Source organism: Urocampus carinirostris, chromosome 10 (genome assembly GCF_059441175.1).
Source record: "Urocampus carinirostris isolate Australia breed hairy pipefish chromosome 10, RoL_Ucar_1.0, whole genome shotgun sequence".
Lineage (NCBI taxonomy): Eukaryota > Metazoa > Chordata > Actinopteri > Syngnathiformes > Syngnathidae > Urocampus > Urocampus carinirostris.
Genome location: NC_142358.1, coordinates 2,578,120 through 2,596,460, shown reverse-complemented (window position 1 = coordinate 2,596,460; position 18,341 = coordinate 2,578,120). Strand labels below are relative to the sequence as shown.

General features: G+C 39.9%; 1 protein-coding gene and 1 pseudogene across 1 annotated transcript in view; both read right to left on the bottom strand.

The window, feature by feature from the left end:
* Positions 1–18,341, bottom strand: part of LOC148357486 (FRAS1-related extracellular matrix protein 2-like) — a 209,321-nt gene that overhangs the window by 109,449 nt on the left and 81,531 nt on the right. The window lies entirely within an intron of this gene.
* Positions 8,757–9,003, bottom strand: LOC148357488 (U2 spliceosomal RNA; annotated as a pseudogene).

Below are 18,341 nucleotides of genomic sequence, written 5' to 3'. Positions count from 1 at the left end.
ATAAAGGGTGGCCAAAATCTAATGTCGACTTCAAGCCTGTGTAAATTTGGGGCTAAAGCCTTCTACTGTACCAGCTCAGTAGCCTAGATGGTAAGGCGCCCGCTTTGAGACTGGGAGGTCGGTGGTTCGCGCCCCGGCCGAGTCATTCCTAAGACTTAAAAAGTGGTCGGCGGCGCCCTCTGTTGGCTGCGGCTGCATCGGCTCGCTACAACGGGTCAGGTGCAATCGACATTTCGTTCTGTGTACATTGTTACACAGAATGACAATACAAGGAAATTATTATTATTATTATTACTTTCCTCACCCTCCACCATAAAGACTGGCTAGTTAAAGTCTTTTGTATTATAAATCAACCCCTGGTGGTGCAAAAATAATTCATTTATTTAAATTAAATACAATTGACTCAAATATTAAGCAAAGAAAAAAAAAAAATTTAAAGAATCATAGATTTAGAAGTTTGACATTTTATCAAATTAATTTTCTTAACTGTTTCCCCCTTCAGCTACTCTTGGCTGCAGGTTGTAGCTTGCTGCTAGCTGTTAACGTTATTGTTAGCTGCTCCTGGTTCTTTCTTCAGTGTCAGTTGGCTTTCACAGCTTGTCAGGTAAGCAAATGTTGCAGAGTCCATATATTAAGGTTTTTTTCACTTTTTTATTTTTTAACCACAGTTGTAAGCCACTTGGTTGCAGGCTGCCGCTAGACACGATTGTTATTTGCGCCAAGTTTGCCCTTCAGTGTCGACTCACCTTCCACAGCTGCTCATGCAGCAGACATATAGGAGTTACGTGATTCAGGCATGTCATGTTTTCCACTTTTTCTTTCTCTTCGCCACTTGGCTATAGGCTATTGCTCACCACTAAACACTGTAAGTATTTTTAGTTTCTCCTGCATTATCCTTTAGTTTGACTCGAGTTACACAGCTGGTCATGCAAGCGAACATTGCCATGTCCCGTGATTCATGCATTTTACACTTTTTTCCCCACAATTTCCTTCTCTAGCCACTCATGTTAGCAACTTGGCTGCAGGTTTTGAGTCGCCACCATTGTAATTGTTTGCTACTGTTGCTGCCTCGTTCTTCAGTGCCACTCATCTTTGAGAACTCGTCATGCAAGCGGACATTGTAGAATCCTGTGATAAAGGCATCTCTGACTTTTTATTACACTGGTTCCTTCTCTTCCTACTATTGTTAATTAATCGCAGACTATGGCACTGTCATTAGCAACTTTAGTTATTATTAGCTGATCTGTGGGCAGAACGACGGCGCAGTGGTTAGCGCGTGTGAAGCAAAGCTCTGAGATCATGAGATCGAACCTCCTGCGTGGAGTTTGCATGTTCTCCCCGGGCCGGTTCAAATTGTCCCTAGGTGTGAATGAGCGAGGAAATGTCCGTCCCTGTGTGCCCTGCGACTGGCAGGGCACACATTGTGACCAGTTTACGGTGTCCCCTGCCCACTGCCCGAAGATAGCTGGGATGGGCTCCAGCGCCCCCGCGACTCTACTGAGGATAAGCGGTGCAGATAATGGACGGATGGATAGATAGCTGATCTGTGTAAATAAAGCTTCCTTCATCTGCCAAAACCTTTGTAAAAAAGCAAATTTGTTATGGAGGCATCTTGTACTTTTTTCCCCAAGTTCATTCTCCAACCACTTATGTTGCTTAGTTCAGAGATTCATGGTCCAAACTAGGGGTCACCAATCTTTTTGAAGCAGAGAGCTACTTTTTGCTACTGATTGGCATGAAGGGCTACCAGTCTGATATGCATTTTATGTTATTACTATGCTTGTACTATGTCATTACCGGGTTACAATTACTACATCGTGCCAGTTAGAAATCAAATTTCCCTGGAAAATTACAGGACACCACATTGGAGACCCCTGGGTAAGACGCTTGACTAATTCAATCTCTTACTGCTTTTTAGTAACTTTTACCACTGGCTGTTAATTTCAGATATTACCAACTCCTACATTCGGCTCTTCTTTAAGCCGCTCCCATTGTGTATCTATTTCGCTCTGTCTTTTGTTGCCGCCTGTAGGGTTTCACATGAATGCAAATTTTATTTCTTGCTTTTTATGTAAGGATAGTAACGCAAAATGCTTCACAGCTGCTCCATTTCACATATTTTGTTCAGTTAAGTTTTCCTGATAATGCAATTAAAAAACTCCCAAGCTATTTTTTCAGGACCCTTCCTCCCGTGTGGATATTAGAACTTAGCGTCTGATACGAATATATGTGAAATGTGAAGGTTCGGTGGGTTTGTGTTGGCTTTGCAAATATCAATCACAAAGCACTGGTGAAAGATTAACGGTTATCCAGACAGAGTGAACCTTTCAAGTAGACACGTCTGCTTATCTTAATTAAAGACAAATCCCAAGGAGCGAAACCAGAAACGTGTTCTCTCTGTTCCTACTCACCTAACACAGCATTCTAAGACTGCAGCCGCCTTAACTCAAAGTTAATGTTTACTCGTGTCACCTAGTTAACTTTTAAAAAATTGGGTTAAAGACACACACAAAAAAAGTATATAATCAATACTTAGGGGCCGGTCACACAGACATTTGCGGCTGAACCACGGCTAAAATTTTGCGTTTTTTTTTGCCCGTGGTTGCCCGCCATGGAAAATGCGAAAAATTGGCTAACCCGCTGTTCATCGGTGGTATGCCCGCAAAACACGCCGGCGACTGTTCCGCTTCCTCATCGCGTCATTTCTGCGTCATTTTCTCGTGTGGACCACGGGTATAAAAGCTCCCGAGCCGGTGTTAAGCCCAAATCCGACTGGCCAACCACGTGAGAATTTCCGACCGCGAGTAAAGCACTGCTCTATCTCGTCTATATGGCGATCTCAATGCGTCCTATAACGTCCGCCTCAAAGGCAGAAATTTCTGGCCGTGATTCAGCCGCAAATGTCTGTGACCGGCCCCTTATGCTTATGGATTGGTTGGGTATTAAAAATGTCCATTGTTTAAGCCACAAGTATACTATAACCTTTTTCAAACATTTGACTAAAATAAAACTGACCTGATCAAGGACAGCCTAAAAAACAAAATTGCTGCGCAGCAAAACATCTTGAAAAATTCAGACTGAACATCAGAAAATCAGCTATCCTATATTTCTAATTTTCGAGAAAAGCACCTGGGATTTGGCATCCCTGCCTTATGGCATTTTCACTTTACAGAGTCGAATGAGAAGTTTTTGGAGACTCTCTATAATATTTTACTTACTTTACAACATTAACAAAATATTATTTTGCATGTCCTAAAATACCAAATTCAAACTTAACATTGTTTCCTATTAGTCAATGTCAAATTAAAAGCGGGTCTGCTATTTGTTTGTATTGCAACATTATGAAGATGTTTTTGTCTGAACTACATCCTCCAATGTGTTTTTGTAAATACTCTGCGTCGTTGTACTGTATTTATCTTGTATTGGTCCCAAGGCTTGCACTGACGCTAAAGGGAGGAGCAAAACATGATAACCATGGAGAAAAGCTTTCAAACTCCACCAATTAGAGGTTGATTTGATTAGTATTACTTGGATAATTGTATTTAGGGGTAAAGGGGAATTTATAGCTTGATTAATCTAGTACATACCTTTGCACATATTCTAACTTTTGCGATTAATAAATTACATTTTTAATGTTGCAAAAAAGGAGACTTAATACAAATGTTCTGATCCCATTTTCAAATTATATACTGTATATTGTAAATATTTGTCCCCACGGCCTGAATAAGGATAAGTAGTTTGAAAAATGAATGAATAAATATTTGTCATATCTTTTTTCTTGAATTCTTAATTTTTATTTTGTTTCAACAATTTACATACAAAAACTAAAACTAAAAATCCACCCGAAACAAACTAAAAAACGACAGGCAAACGAGCAGTTCAAAATCATGTGGAAAAGAAAAAACAGTATGCTTAAGTAATGTGGTGCAATGATCTACAAATACAAAGACGTTACCAACTATGGTTGGGAAAAAAATTTACCAAAGTCATTTCCGCTTATTAGACACATTCAGTCCATATACTCTCCTTAACAATTTTTTTTTGCAAACGATATCGTCCATCATCATTGTTTTCAAAATGTTTTTGGCTCTGCTTCCCGGGAGCTTACAGTGTCTCGAAATTGAACTGGAGGATTTCTTCTTCCAAGAGCAGGTGTGACGGAATATAATTGAGAAGCACCACCATAGTCTAATAGTACGTATTTTAGGATACATATAGATATTATTGCCGTTCAGAAATATATTTGTGGCCACTGACATTGTGATTGCATTAACCTTTCCCCACAATGTCTAATTAAATTTACTCCACTTTTTTACATTGATTTGTACACTGTCCAAAATATTTTTAATATCAATCAACAGGATTTTCTTAATATCTGGAGATAATTCTATGGTATTCTAAATACACAATACCTTTTGAGAGAAAGTGGAGAAGTGGTTAATGGTTCTAAAATGATAGTAAAAAGTAAGGATATGTATAAGTATATATGTATATCTTTGTCAATCTAAGACAGGTACCAAATTAAGGAAAATAAATTGACTTGGTGTGTACTCATTTTCTTCTCAAAATGCACTGATTCCATATCTTTTCCTAAGAATTGAGTGATTCCATACTTATTTCCCTGCACTTGCTCTATAAAAGTAAAATTTATAGACCAATGCAATGTTTTTTATTAATTTCTTTTAGTTTTTTTTGAATGCCAATATGTTGCATTTTGAAATGACTTTACGATTGTTTTGTTTCTGATCTGAGTTCTTTCTTCAGAATAAAATGTCTGAGTCTGGGCTCGCCCAAGACTGGTGATTCCATACTTTTTGCAAGGGGTTGTAAATGAGTGTCTAAAAACTGTAATCCCTGCGGCAGTAGCTCAGGAGGTAGAGCGATCGTTTTAGGATTAAGGGATCCCAGTTCGAATCCTGGCTTGTCCGTGTTACATGTCGAAGTGTCCTTGGGTAAGACATTGAACCCCCAATTACCCCCAATAACATGGCTGCACAGATCACGGCTGCTATTGGGAAATGTGAAGCACAATGTAAAGCGCTTTGGGAAGTCATTGACTTGAAAAGCGCTATATAAATGCAGATCATTTCATTTCATTTCAATTTGATGTGTGACTTGTGCAACTAGCGAAAGTAAAACATTTGTAATATGTGTAAAGCTACATCAAAACCACTGCAGAATCCCCCACCCCCCTGTATTGATCAACCACCTATGTCTTTCTATTACCCTGAAATTCAGCCCACTACAGCAGAAAACAAAGCCGGTGAAAAGGATAATTCAAACATGGCACTCTTTCTCAGTTGCAGGACTTTCATCACGGAGTGCCATATCTAATCGTGTTGTAAACAATGTAAATTACATTGTTATCATTGAAAAAAAAGAGGATATTCTACTGTTTGAATAGCAAAATAGCTGCAATAATAATACATGTAATCATAATACATGTAATCTAAAATCAAGTAAAACTGCATATGTCGTCTTCACATTTTGTTCCATAACTGAATCAGAGACAAAGAAGCTGTCATGTAGCAATTACACATTGAGGAAGAATTTTAGCCTAACCGGTGGACATCTTGTCCTCGATATGAAAGCAAGTGAAAAACATGTTCGGGAAAAATAAATATTACACAGTGATCTCATTAGGCCAAAAATCTACAAAATGTACAAAGCATTTTTTTTCCCTTTCAGTGGTTTACTATAATTGATCATTATTGATGATAACATGACTACTAGTTTCACTTTTCCACAGAGGAGCCGATTCTCTCTTAAAATGGAAAACAATCTTGACATCATGATTGTGATGAGCAAATCAAATTGTCAAATACTGATAGAGTGAAAATTAGACTCTCGGACGATCAAAGAGTAATCATATTTGAGAAAAGCTTCTGTTTCTCCATTCTGTACCTTAATTGCTATTTTCCAAGACCGCTGAGGCATGAAATGACAGCTATTATGAATAGTCTTGTTCATCGGGTGCAACTTTGGCGTTGTCCAATCGCTCGCCCGGATTCTTTTTCCGGATGGGCTATTTGTCTTTTGGCCCAGTCACTTTCCTCATTGAGGAAAGCATCTGAAGACATGACTATATTTTTTGGAGTGGCAGTGTGTAATAATTACCCAGTCAAAGCCCTGGAACAGAGCTGAGGAAAACACACTATGGAAGCCCAAGGGATACTATTTGGCAAACTTCCCAAGCCTATTTCCTGATTGATTGAAGTGAGCAAAGATGAATTTCAGCTGGCAACAGGCTATGAAATCTGCTGTTAATCCCTGCCAGCAACAAAAAAAAGACCCAGTGTGCTGGATACACCCGGAGTAGTTGGAAAAAGCCAATAGCTGGAGTTGGTTAGAGTTGGTTTAAGTGGCGAACATTAGTGGCTAGCAGGAGAAGGTACTAAAAAGGCCCATAAAAGATTTAATTTATCAAGCGTCAGGTTCCTGAATCATGGAACTCAGGGACATAATGACTAGCATAAGAAACAGTGGTAAAAAAATGAAGATCCTTGGATCACAAATCTGTGACATTTGTTTGTATGACCAGCTGTATAAGGTGATTGACACTGAGAGACGAAGAAGGACTAGCTAACAAGAACAATAGCGGCATCTAGTGGTGAGCCATAGCATTCGCTCAAAACGGTGAGTGGCTAGATGAAGAAACTGTAGAAATGACAAGCACAAATATGCCTGAATCAGGGAACTCAACAACGTTAATTTGCATGACCAGCTGTGAAGGGCGAGTGATGCTGAGGGACAAAGCAGGAGAAGCCAAGTGGCTAGCAAGAGTGGCTAGAGTAGGAAACAGTGGAAAAAAAGAAGAAGTTGTCTGAATCACAGAACTCCGTGACACTCACTTGAACTCAGCTATAGAAATGGCAGTAAACAATAAAGCAGGAGCAGCTGGAGGCAAGCCATAGCCTGCAGCCAGGTGGCTAGAGAAGAAAATATGCCAGATACCTGACGAACAGAATTCAGCAACGTTCATCTGCATGATCAGTTATGAAATGTTAGTGACACTGACGGACAAAGCATAGGCAGCTGTAAATAGTGATACGCAAGGGGCTAACATGAGTGGCTAGAGGAGAAAACGATGCTATGTTGCCTGTATGACGGGACTCTCCGATTATGACATTTGGGGCTCAATTGCCTCTGGCAAGAGGCCGTTAGGTGCTAAAAGCAACACAGGGACAATCCAACTTGACAAAATGGTCATTTGGCCCACAATGTCTTCAGACGTGTTAAATAATCAAGATGGCGTTGTGCAGACGCTGCGGCTCGGGCTCCAGTTCGTCTTTTGTTTTTCAGTGTCCCCTGATCCCTCATATTTTCCCTTCGACTCCCTTCGCATATACAATAATATCCACTACATCCCGAGGGATATACAGAGACCACCGGATCTCCCTGGAAGATCTGCCTGCCTGCCGACAACGACAACGACGGAGCTAAGGCTGAGCTAAGAAGGCGACCACACAGACCAGCGCTCCCAAGCATGTTCAACCAACGCCAGATCCATCGTCCACAATGAGTGAATTTGAGCTGCGGATCGCCACCAACAACGTCCAGAATTGGAGGATTTTTTTTTGTCATCACGGAGACTTGGCTTTCCCGACGCCGCATTACATCACCGGCTCGTACGAGACGTAGACTCCGGTAAAACCAGGGGTTGGAGACTACGCGCTACAATAACAGCCGAACTATTGACTCACACTGCTCACTCGATATGGAGTCTCTAGCAGTATCGTGCAGACCCTTCTATGTACCGGGAGAGTTAACTGTACTCCCAAATCCATTCAATTGTGGACTGAGCAATTCAGAAAAACACTGGACTATCTGTAATGTAAGATTAAACATTCCGGTTGTATCCGGCAACTCTGTTTGACCCTACCCCCCCCGCCCCCTCATCAATACCTTAAATTTTGTTTATGAGATAGTAAATGTGTTTTTGCTTATGATTTGAATTAACCTTTTCTGGGGTTCATTTTAATAGATTAAGTATTTATTCACCACTGGATGTCACTATATAATCTCCACAGATGCTTTAACAATTCAATAAAAAAGGTCAATTTGAAGTAGTGTGTGAAAAAACTAACTAAAAGCATTTTCTCTGCCCCTTGTTTCACCTTAATCCTCCTTGTCAAGCAAAAAAATGCAGAGCTTAAACCCGTTGCCCTAACACGGAGACGAGCGACAGATTTCGAGCCAAAGAATGTCAAAACCTGAGACGTGCCAACTCGGTGCCCCAAAACCCCTCCTACTTTCCACACACTCCATATTTGGTCATTGTTGAGCATCCCCGTGAACAGACACAATACATCTAAAAATACTTTGTTCATTTGGCGTTTGCATGCCGTAATATTCAGAGATGGGCGATAAATAGCCGAGAGTGGCACGTGAATACGGATTTGTAGCACTGATGGATGAGCGTAAACAAATGGATGACAAAGGGGTTATGTTAAAGTCAGGGCAGAGCAAATGAGTTGTTATTGCTGAATGACAAAGACATTTATGTTGCCAAACGTTCATGCCGAACTCGGAGCGACACGATCAGTGTTAATAAAACGACAATAACAAAAGGAAAAGAAAATATAAAAGTAAAAGGATGGGGGTTTTTAAGGGTTATTGATCTATCTTCGTTATTCATTATCCATTATCCGTTATCGGTCAGTTCATAATACGCTACAAAGCCTAGGAGCCGGGACACTTACTCTCAGCCAAAAGGCCAAGCTAAGGTCCTAGCCCTAAAGCCTTGCTGCGATCATTGCGAATGCACCGTTCCCGGAGGTACTGCAATATCGGGCCGATGCGTGGAGTGGACGAAGCAAGCTCATATTCCATCTCCGAAATGCAAAAATCAAAGATAGTGACTTCATAGAAAGTACACAAAAGGCCAAGCTAAGGCCAAGCTAAGGACCTAGCATCAGAGCCTTGACGGAGAGCACTCAATTAAACGGCCTGGAAAAGGATGGGTGCCTACACTTGATCTTAGCCAAAAGGCCGAGACTTTACATTTGTATAGAAACACATGAAAACTAAAATCCACTACATTTTTTAAAATTATTCATAAATCTTGACTGTCAGTTACAATAAAGGTGTTGTAATGGTGCATAATAGTTAGATTACACAAAAAAATAATGGAGTTACATAATGACGTTAGTTTTAACGGTGTTATAACTATGTGATGAGAAATGAAAATGAAAAGAAATGATCTGCATTTATATAGCGCTTTTCAAGTCAATGACTTCCCAAAGCGCTTTACAGTGTGCTCCACATTTCCCAATAGCGGCCTTGTATTGCAGCCTTGTAAGATGCTAACCTGCTTATTGGGGGTATTAGGGGTTCAGTGTCTTACCCAAGGACACTTCGACATGTATTATGGACGAGCCAGGATTCGAACTGGGATCCCTTGATCCCAAGACGAGCGCTCTACCTCCTGAGCTACTGCCGCCCCATGAGAGGGAAAATCAGTTGGTACTAGGACATTTCTCCTCTTATTTTCCTCTTTCCCGTGTTTCACAAAGTTTGTTTGTTTTTTAAGATTTACATTGGTTATCACATGCTTTACTAGCGACACTATTATGAGTTTGAAAAGTAATTTCCTTGTTTTGGTTTTGAATATGTCTTCCCTGCAAGGAAAAACAGGAAAAAAATGTAACAGGGGTGGGCACTTAAGTCTCGGCTTCAGCGCACTACCTTTGGGCACATGTTTACGTATTATATTATTGTATTGTTCAGCTCTTTGTTTTTTTCGTCCTGTTTTGTTATTCCCTTTAGTTACTTAGTAGTTGATGTTGTTTTTTGTGTGCTGTCCCCAAATACACGTTATTCTTTCATTTAAAACATACTCTAATTCATCAAAATTAGAATGAATTTAAACATGAAGTGGAATCCTGTGAAAATAGAGTCACATGGTACATCATTCTCTACAGGATGTGTTGCATCCAGTGCTCCCTCTAAGCTGCGCGCGTGCGCAATTGCACACTGCTCGCACATGTGAATTTCCCTTCGGGGATGAATAAAGTATCTATCTATCTATCTATCATTCTCAGCACACAAGAAAATCTAGCCAGCGCACAAAAATGAGGGCTCAAAATTACTAATTAAGAAGCGACTCAAATCAAAGTTACAGTGCATGAAGGTAAAAATACACGGGTTCCCCTGACGTTGTGTCCTAAATGAGGTATTTTGAAGTCGAGTCGAAGGAGAACGAACTTGAGTAAAGTTAGTAGAGTTTGTCGGGGAACTGGCTTCTTCGGCTCGGCTCACTAAAAGGAACTGGCTCTTTCAGGTCCTAAACGGCTCTTAGGGTTGTTTTTGCTTCTTTAATCCAAACATGACCAAATATTATGTAAAAGTATGCACAAAATGACTTAAAGGAAGGGGGGAATAGAACAAAAAAGAAAAAAATACCAAAATAAAAAATTGTGAAAAGCTGAGAAAAAAAGAAACAAAAGGATGAGAAAAAAGAAGGAAAAATTTAGAAAAAAACAGAAAAAAAGAAAAGAAAGAAATGTAGGAAAAAAGTAGATAGAGAACAAAAAGAAAAAAGTAACAGCTCGGAAAAAATAAACACAATGAGATTTTGTTTAAAGGAATTAAAAAAAAAGTGGAAAAAAAAACTCGGAAAAAAGAAGAAAAAGTTTATGTTGCATTCAAATAATTTCCAATTATATCAAGTGAATCTTGTTGCCAACATTGTACTTCCACTAAAAAATGTGATTACGTACAGTTCTGTATCTTACAACCGACTAAATAAGCCCCCAAAAATGTTAATATTATGCGACAAAATATATCAGGAAATAAAAAGAAATGGATATCTTGTGAAAGAATTGTAAGAACAAACGACGTTTGTAAGCCGTACAACCTTTGCAATAGTACATGAGTCCATTCATTCAAAAGAGAAAAATAATTTTGCATTGCCGGAAACACAGCAAAATGTAACTTAATGTCAAGTTTTGGACATGTTTGATAATTAATCATCTTGCCAAACTTGGGGTTATGGTTGCTCACTGTTGTTTCAAGCGCCGCTCACCGATTCTGTGTGAACGCTCAGACCCGTGGAAAATTAGAGGGAACATTGGTTGCATCCAACTTTTATTGTTAGAAAGTCAAATAATATAAATTCATTATGCGTGAGATGCGTTTATTATAAGGCTCTTAATTTTTTGCTTCTCCAGACAAATTTGTGTCTTTTTTGTTTTTGTTTGATATGGCTCTTTTAACGTTTTGGGTTGCCGACCCATGCCTTAAACGCATCTCTTAACCTTAATGCTTTTGCTAAATTCGCACTTTCTTAAAGTAAGCTCTGATGTATCTCAAAAGAAAGAATGGTTGGGGAAAGAGTGAATGTTTTTTTTTTAAATTCACTTGGAGCAAAATAACCTCATTCTGTCATTACAAAACTATTCCAAGTGGGAATTAAATATATTGTGTTCTATTTTTGTTGTGCGGACTACCATAATAATAAATATTTTTATGCACCATGAAGCTGTTTATATTTCTTTTTGTGCAGGGAAGGGGGGTGAGGACACAGTCAAAAACTGAGCTCTGCAAAAAAGGCTTCATCTCAAAAGCTGGTGCGTCCTTCAGCTGCAATGTTTTTGTTAGCCGCCAGGTGGATTTTGGCTAATGTTAACATGCTAAAAAATGAAAACAATACTAAAAATAAAAAATGAATGCCCAGTTAAATGTGAAAATACCAATCTAAAAATAGTTTTACCTCAATATTTGTATTTAAATATATTATACTAAATGTTTAAAAAATGTTTTGTAAATATTGTTTAGATGATTAAATGTTAGCAGCTAGACAGACTTTGGCTCATGTTTACATGCTAACACTACAGACGTAAATTACTACAGTTCAGTTACTTCCACCAAAAGAGCAATTTCTCTAAGGTTCCTGTGTTCTTCTACTTCTTCATTTTTGTTAGCCGCTAGCTGAACCTTGGCTAATGTCTACATTGTAAAATTACAGTGATAACTTACTACAAATGAGCAGTTTTAACTTGTACTAACGAGACGCTTTTTCAAAGTTCCTGTGTGCCTCTGCTTCTACATTATTGTTTTCCACTAACCAGACCTTGGCTGATGTTTACATGCTACCATTACAGAGCTAACTTACTACAGTTCAGCCATTTACTTTTACCAATGGAACGTTTTTTCTAGTTCCTGCGTCCCTCTACTTCCACATTTTTGTTAGCCACTAGGACCTTGGATATTGTCTTCATGCTAACAATACAGAGCTAACCATCCACATTTCAAACATTTGATTAGTTAGCGCATACCTTGTTTTTAAATCATAATAATCCAACAGCTTTTTAAGGTTCTCTATTATGTAAAAGGATGGTCATAAAATAATAGTTGCTGCACGATTACCACATAAAAAAAACTTTTGAAAAGTGTAAAATACATGGCTAATTTAATTTTTAATATTTATATAAACAATCAATGTATTTATTATTCACTCTGAAGCCATCCATTCTGTTGGTATATTTTCAGGGCAATTACTTCGGCAAAGAATTACTTATTTATATATATATATATATATATATATATATATATATATATATATATATATATCTCATCTCATCTCATCAGCTACACCGCTACACCGCTTATCCTCAGTAGGGTCGCGGGGGTGCTGGAGCCCATCCCAGGGGGTGCTGGAGCCCATCCCAGCAGTCATCGGGCAGTGGGCAGGGGACACCATGAACTGGTTGCCAGCCAATCGCAGGGCACACTGGGACACACAACTCGCTCGCTCATTCACACCCAGGGACAATTTGGACCGGCCAATTCAACTGAAATGCATGTTTTTGGAATGTGGGAGGAAACCGGAGTGCCCGGAGAAAACCCACGCAAGCATGGGGAGAACATACAAACTCCGCACAGGAAGTCTGGAGCTGGATTTGAACCCACGCAGGAGGTTCCCAAGACATGAATTGTGCCGCACATGCGCTAACCACTGCGCCGCCGTGTTGCCCATATATATATATATATATATATATATATATATATATATATATATATATATATATATATATATATATATATATATATATATATATATATATATGTAATATATGTGTGTGTGTGTGCCCTGCGATTGGCTGGCAACCAGTTCAGGGTGTTCCCTACCCACTGCCCGAAGATAGCTGGAATGGGCTCCAGCACCCCCGCGACCCTACTGAGGATAAGCGGTGCAGATAATGGATGGATGGAAGGATGGAATGATATATATGTGTTTGTGTGTGTGTGTGTGTATATATACAACAGATTTTTTTTTAATTAAAAAAGACCTAATCCCGTCGGAAACGTATAATATTCCATTCTCATTTCATGTGATAAAACCTAAGCCAAAGTTTAACGATCATCGTGTGTCTCTGCCATGAAAAAGAAGTGAGAGCCATCTTACATCCATCGCTGCTAGCAGCTTTAATTAGGATTGCTTTGCTTTATGACCAAACGAACGTTGTAAAAATAGTGCAGGGTGAGGTGCTGTACGTCTTTTTGTTTCATTTGCCGCTTCATCATCCCATACGGCTGTTTAGAGATGGTATGTCCAAACTCCGCTTTAAATCAAATCCATACTAAGCGGTGCGAATCTGAGGCTAGGCTATGTTTTGACGCCGTGTTCTGATTCAATAAAGCGTCAGAGCGTGCCGGCATGCCTTTTGGCACTCCAATTAAGGTAGAGGGGGGAGAAGATAATCCTAGAGGAGGAGGAAAAAAAGTGTGGTCTAATCACCCTAAGCCTTGTATATGCGCTAATGAGAGGGGCGTGAAACAGTTTGGGAAATTTTATCAGCTTCTCCTGCTCGCTGCTTACACATGCTCTGAACAACTCTAGCTTTTGACCCTTTTCAGTTGCTCCGATTTAATCCCGGTTGTGTTCACTGGTGGAGATTAAGACCTGCTTTCATGTCCTGTCGCTAGCTTTAAATTGATTGTTGCTCACGTAATAAAAAATGGAAGTAGGCTCATGCTAGCGACCTTTGCACAAGCTATAGCTAGTTGCCATTGTTATTGTTAGCTGCACTATGTAACTGAGGCTTGCTGTCGCAATCTTTTACTTGCCTTTTTAGTAGCTTATACCACTTAGTTAGCTGTCCACTCCAGTTCTGAACAACTTAAGCTACAGGCTCTTTGCAGTTCCTCTAAGTTTATCCAGTTCCTTGTGTTCGTCTGTAGTGTATTTTCCACTAATTCCTTCTCTAGCCACTCAAGATCAGCTTCCATTCTAAGCTACATTTACTTCTAATGCTGAATTATTACACACTGTGACTTGCATTACTGATTAGAGGCTAGGCCATATTTTGACGCTGTTTTTTGATTCAATAAAGGGCAATGGCTACCATATTGTCTTTTGCACTATTTCCTTATCTAGCCACTCATGTTTGTGGGGGACACAAATGGGCTATATGGTCTAATCACCATTTTTGCTATAAATTCCCATAGCACGCGGGGGCCCCAATTCAGATAGCATAAAGGGGTGGCCCCTAACCATCGACTTATTCCAAGGTGCCTGAGGGGAGGGCCAAAGGCGCCCGGGAACAAAAAGGTAGGGTCAGGGAGGCATGCGAGGCTTTGAGCAATAAGGCTTTGCTCTCAGCAGGTGGATGGGGGTTTCTTTGAGCTCAACATGGAGTGGGGGGCCTGGATGGAAGTGCTCCATACATGAAAAGGATGATAGAAGGATCAGGTAAAGCACAAACATATGAAGAGTTCTGTTTTGGCGCGGGATTGGCAGGAAGAGTGACACAAATCTGTCCATAATAAGTTTTGATTTTCTCTTTACAGAAGAATCAAATGAGGCGCGGGGAATTTGAATACGTCTTTTTTGTTGATGTAGAATTGGGCACAGCTGACCCGATTGGTGAAGAATCAAATAGATTTTCTGTGCTGGACATAATGCAAGACTAAGGCGTAGTTACATGTAAAGGGGCTGTTTCGGAATTTGAAACTGTTATACTTGCTGACGCCATCTTCTGGCTTAAATAATCATTCCAACATCTGTCAAGCTACTTGCGAGGCACATGCAATTCTTGTTTTTCTCAGAAGTGCTCGAATAAACTCTTCTTGTTTCATATTTTTGGGGGTTTGGGTGGGCATTTGGACTGTATTTTTTTTACTTTCAGAATTTTCATGCTACACAAACAAAAGACCGCGAGCATGAAATCACTCACCACCCCACCCAGCTTTTTCCTGTTTCATGCTTTTTAACGATAGCTGCAGTATTATATCTTCATACATTGACACTGTTTAAGCTGCTATTAGCCACTACCCCAATGAGGCTCTCACACACTATCAAGTGTCACATGACCAACTCAACTAAAGCCTCAAATCTATTTCTTTTTTTAGTAGTTTTTTTAATTTATAGTGTATTAAATCAGCATATTTTCACATTTCCAGCAAGCTTTAAAACAATTATATTTATATTGTTTGCATTTCAACAGTCACTGTTTTCGCCAGCACAAAATCATAGTATTGTCCTTTCTTGTTCAGTGGCACAAAATGCAAGCCCTTGACTAAGCACAGACGACTCGAGGAAATTCCCAAGGCTCTTATTTCAACGTGCCTCCTTTATGTGTGTCCCTGGAGACTTTGGAAGCAAAGGAAATACTGTACGAGGGAGATTGTAAAGAAAGGTCGACCTGTCTTAGCCCTTCCACTAAATTGCTTCATTTGTCTTGTTGAAAAAATAAAACAAAGGAACATTTAAAGTTTGTCAATTTATTGAAGAAATTAAAAAAATATATCATACTAATAAAAATTTAAGTTTCAGTGTGTCATTAATCACTATTAGATGTCATTGTAACTTAGAATGGAGCTGGACCTGTGCAGTAGACATTCATCTGCTTCGAGATGAGACTCGCAAAGAGATATTGCCGTACAGTGGGGGAAAGAAACCTACGGTAATGCATTGCTAGTGCGTTCCGCCCCCTCGGAACCCCAGATAAAAACTCTAAACTAACAAAAAAAGTATACAGTAAATACTACTTATATTAAACATACGACTGGCTGGCAACCATTGCAGGGGGGCCCTACCAGAGGTAAGATCGCGCCCAAAAAAAATCAGCCCAACCCAACTCAAGTTGAGGGTATATAAACCCAATGGATTAACTTGATTTGATAGATGAGCCCGAAATAAATCAGAAGCTTTAATTTGAAAATTCTAAAAATTACAAGCCGCAAATAGTGAAAGATTTGGCTAAAAAGCAGAAAGAAAGTTTGAAAAGCTTGTAATCTATTGGCAAGAAGCAGAAATGACGTCTGACGTAAGGGAGGTGGAGGGGGAAGCTGCGCATCTTTTACCCCAACACCGTGAAGTTAAACCGATAGTTTGGAAAGCATTTTCTTGATCAAAATGATTACTTGAGGAAAAGTAAGACCATGCTGTGTAGATCCTCCACGAAAAAAATGAAGTAAAAAAATTGAGAGAAGAACCCAGTAGCGCAGGAGGTAGAGCGCTCGTCTTGGGATCAAGGGATCCCAGTTCGAATCCCGGCTAGCCCGTGTTACATGTCGAAGTGTCCTTGGGTAAGACGCTGAACCCCTAATACCCCCAATAAGCAGGTTAGCGCCTTAGATGGCTGCAAGGCCGCTATTGGGAAATGTGGAGCACATTGTAAAGCGCTTTGGGGAGTCATTGACTTGAAAAGCGCTCTATAAATGCAGATCATTTCATTTCATAACCCGACCGGCCCGACTTGATGATTGACATTTGAAGAATTTCGGGCCGGGTCCAGGCCCAAGATCTAACCCACTACCAGTAGTTGGCTGGGATGGGCTTCCAGCACTCCTGCAACCCTAGTAAGTACAAGCGGCACTGAAAACTGGATGGTGGACGATATATTTGTGCATGGTTTTAAATAAAATAACTCAGGATAATGAATAATGTGAGAGATTTTAGAATTTTCATTTGTAAGAGGATTGTCATGCCCTTAGATTTCCTTGCTTTTGTCTTATTCTAAATAATTGATTGTAGACGAGTTACGGCCATGCAACTTTTGAGGTTAGTGATTCACGTGCTTCATTCGTATTTCTTGATTATTGCAAGATTCATTTCCATTGATATTATGTACAGAAAATGTTTTCCCGTGCCTGCATGAGTTTACCCCCACATTCCAAAAACATATATGGCAGGTGAATTCGTGACTCCAGATTGTCCATAAGTATGAGTGAGGTTTTGAATGGTTGGCTGTCTCTGTGTGCCCTTCAACTGGGTGGGAACCAGTTCAGGGTGTCCCCTGCGCACTGCCCAAAGATAGCTGGGATGGGCTTCAGCACCCTCGTGACCCTGGTTAGGATAAGTGGTGCGGATAATGGATGGCGAGATAATGATTAGAGTACAACAAAATCGCACTAATTCACAAAGGATCAATTCAAGATTCTGAACTGAACGATGAGAGAGAAAGGCATTGTGGGATGGTACCATACTGGGATCCCTATGACAGCATTATGCAAACCAAGAGCAGACTAGCATCTTATATGTCGTTGACCAGTAGCATACAGGCATCTAAGGGACATAAAAAGTCATAAGCATGAACACAGCACAGTTAGTAAGTTTTTGGGCAGGAGAAATAATTTGTTGGTGATGCAGTATAGTGGGCAAAATGCTTTAAGGTGGGACCCCAAAACCATTACATTCCACACTGTAAAAGGAAAACGTCATAAAGGTACGGTCGCTGTATCCTGGGGGTTAACTGTAAATGACCTCATGTAACATTTTAACTCGAGATGTTTGTTTAAATGTATTTTCCTAAGATTAAACACATAAAAAAGCCCAAAATTGTGCAAATTATTTCCCAGGATTTACGTCGCATCGTAAGCTAGGGACGCCTTTCCCGGTGGGGTCTACTGTATACTTGTGTTACTCAGTTGGTGGCCCAATTTGTAGCCCAAAAAAACCTTTGAAAGTCTCGCTTCATTGGTATAAACTGATATTGCAAATCTGTTTTTAGACATTGTTGGTGGGCTTGTCTATTTTCTTTTTTCCTCATGTTGATCTTCAACTAAGCAAACATCACTCCTTGACTTGCATAATGAGCTCAAAAAGACCATCCCCCCAAATGAAAAAAATAATTCCTTTGCCCAGTGTGAATGGACTTCCCCTCTTAAGTACCGCTGAGTGAATTGAAAAGAAATGACAAGGAGGTACAAGAGGTGGGAAGAGAAAACAAAACAGCACAAGGAGGCTGCATGGCGGGCCTTTAACAAGATGGCGGCTGGTGATGGGTGGCTTTTTCTGCAACAACTCAGACGTATTTGCTCTCTTGTCGGAGCGAATAATGGCCGACTGTTTGCCATGTGAAGCTTCCTGAAGCTTCCTGAGCGCCATGCTAATA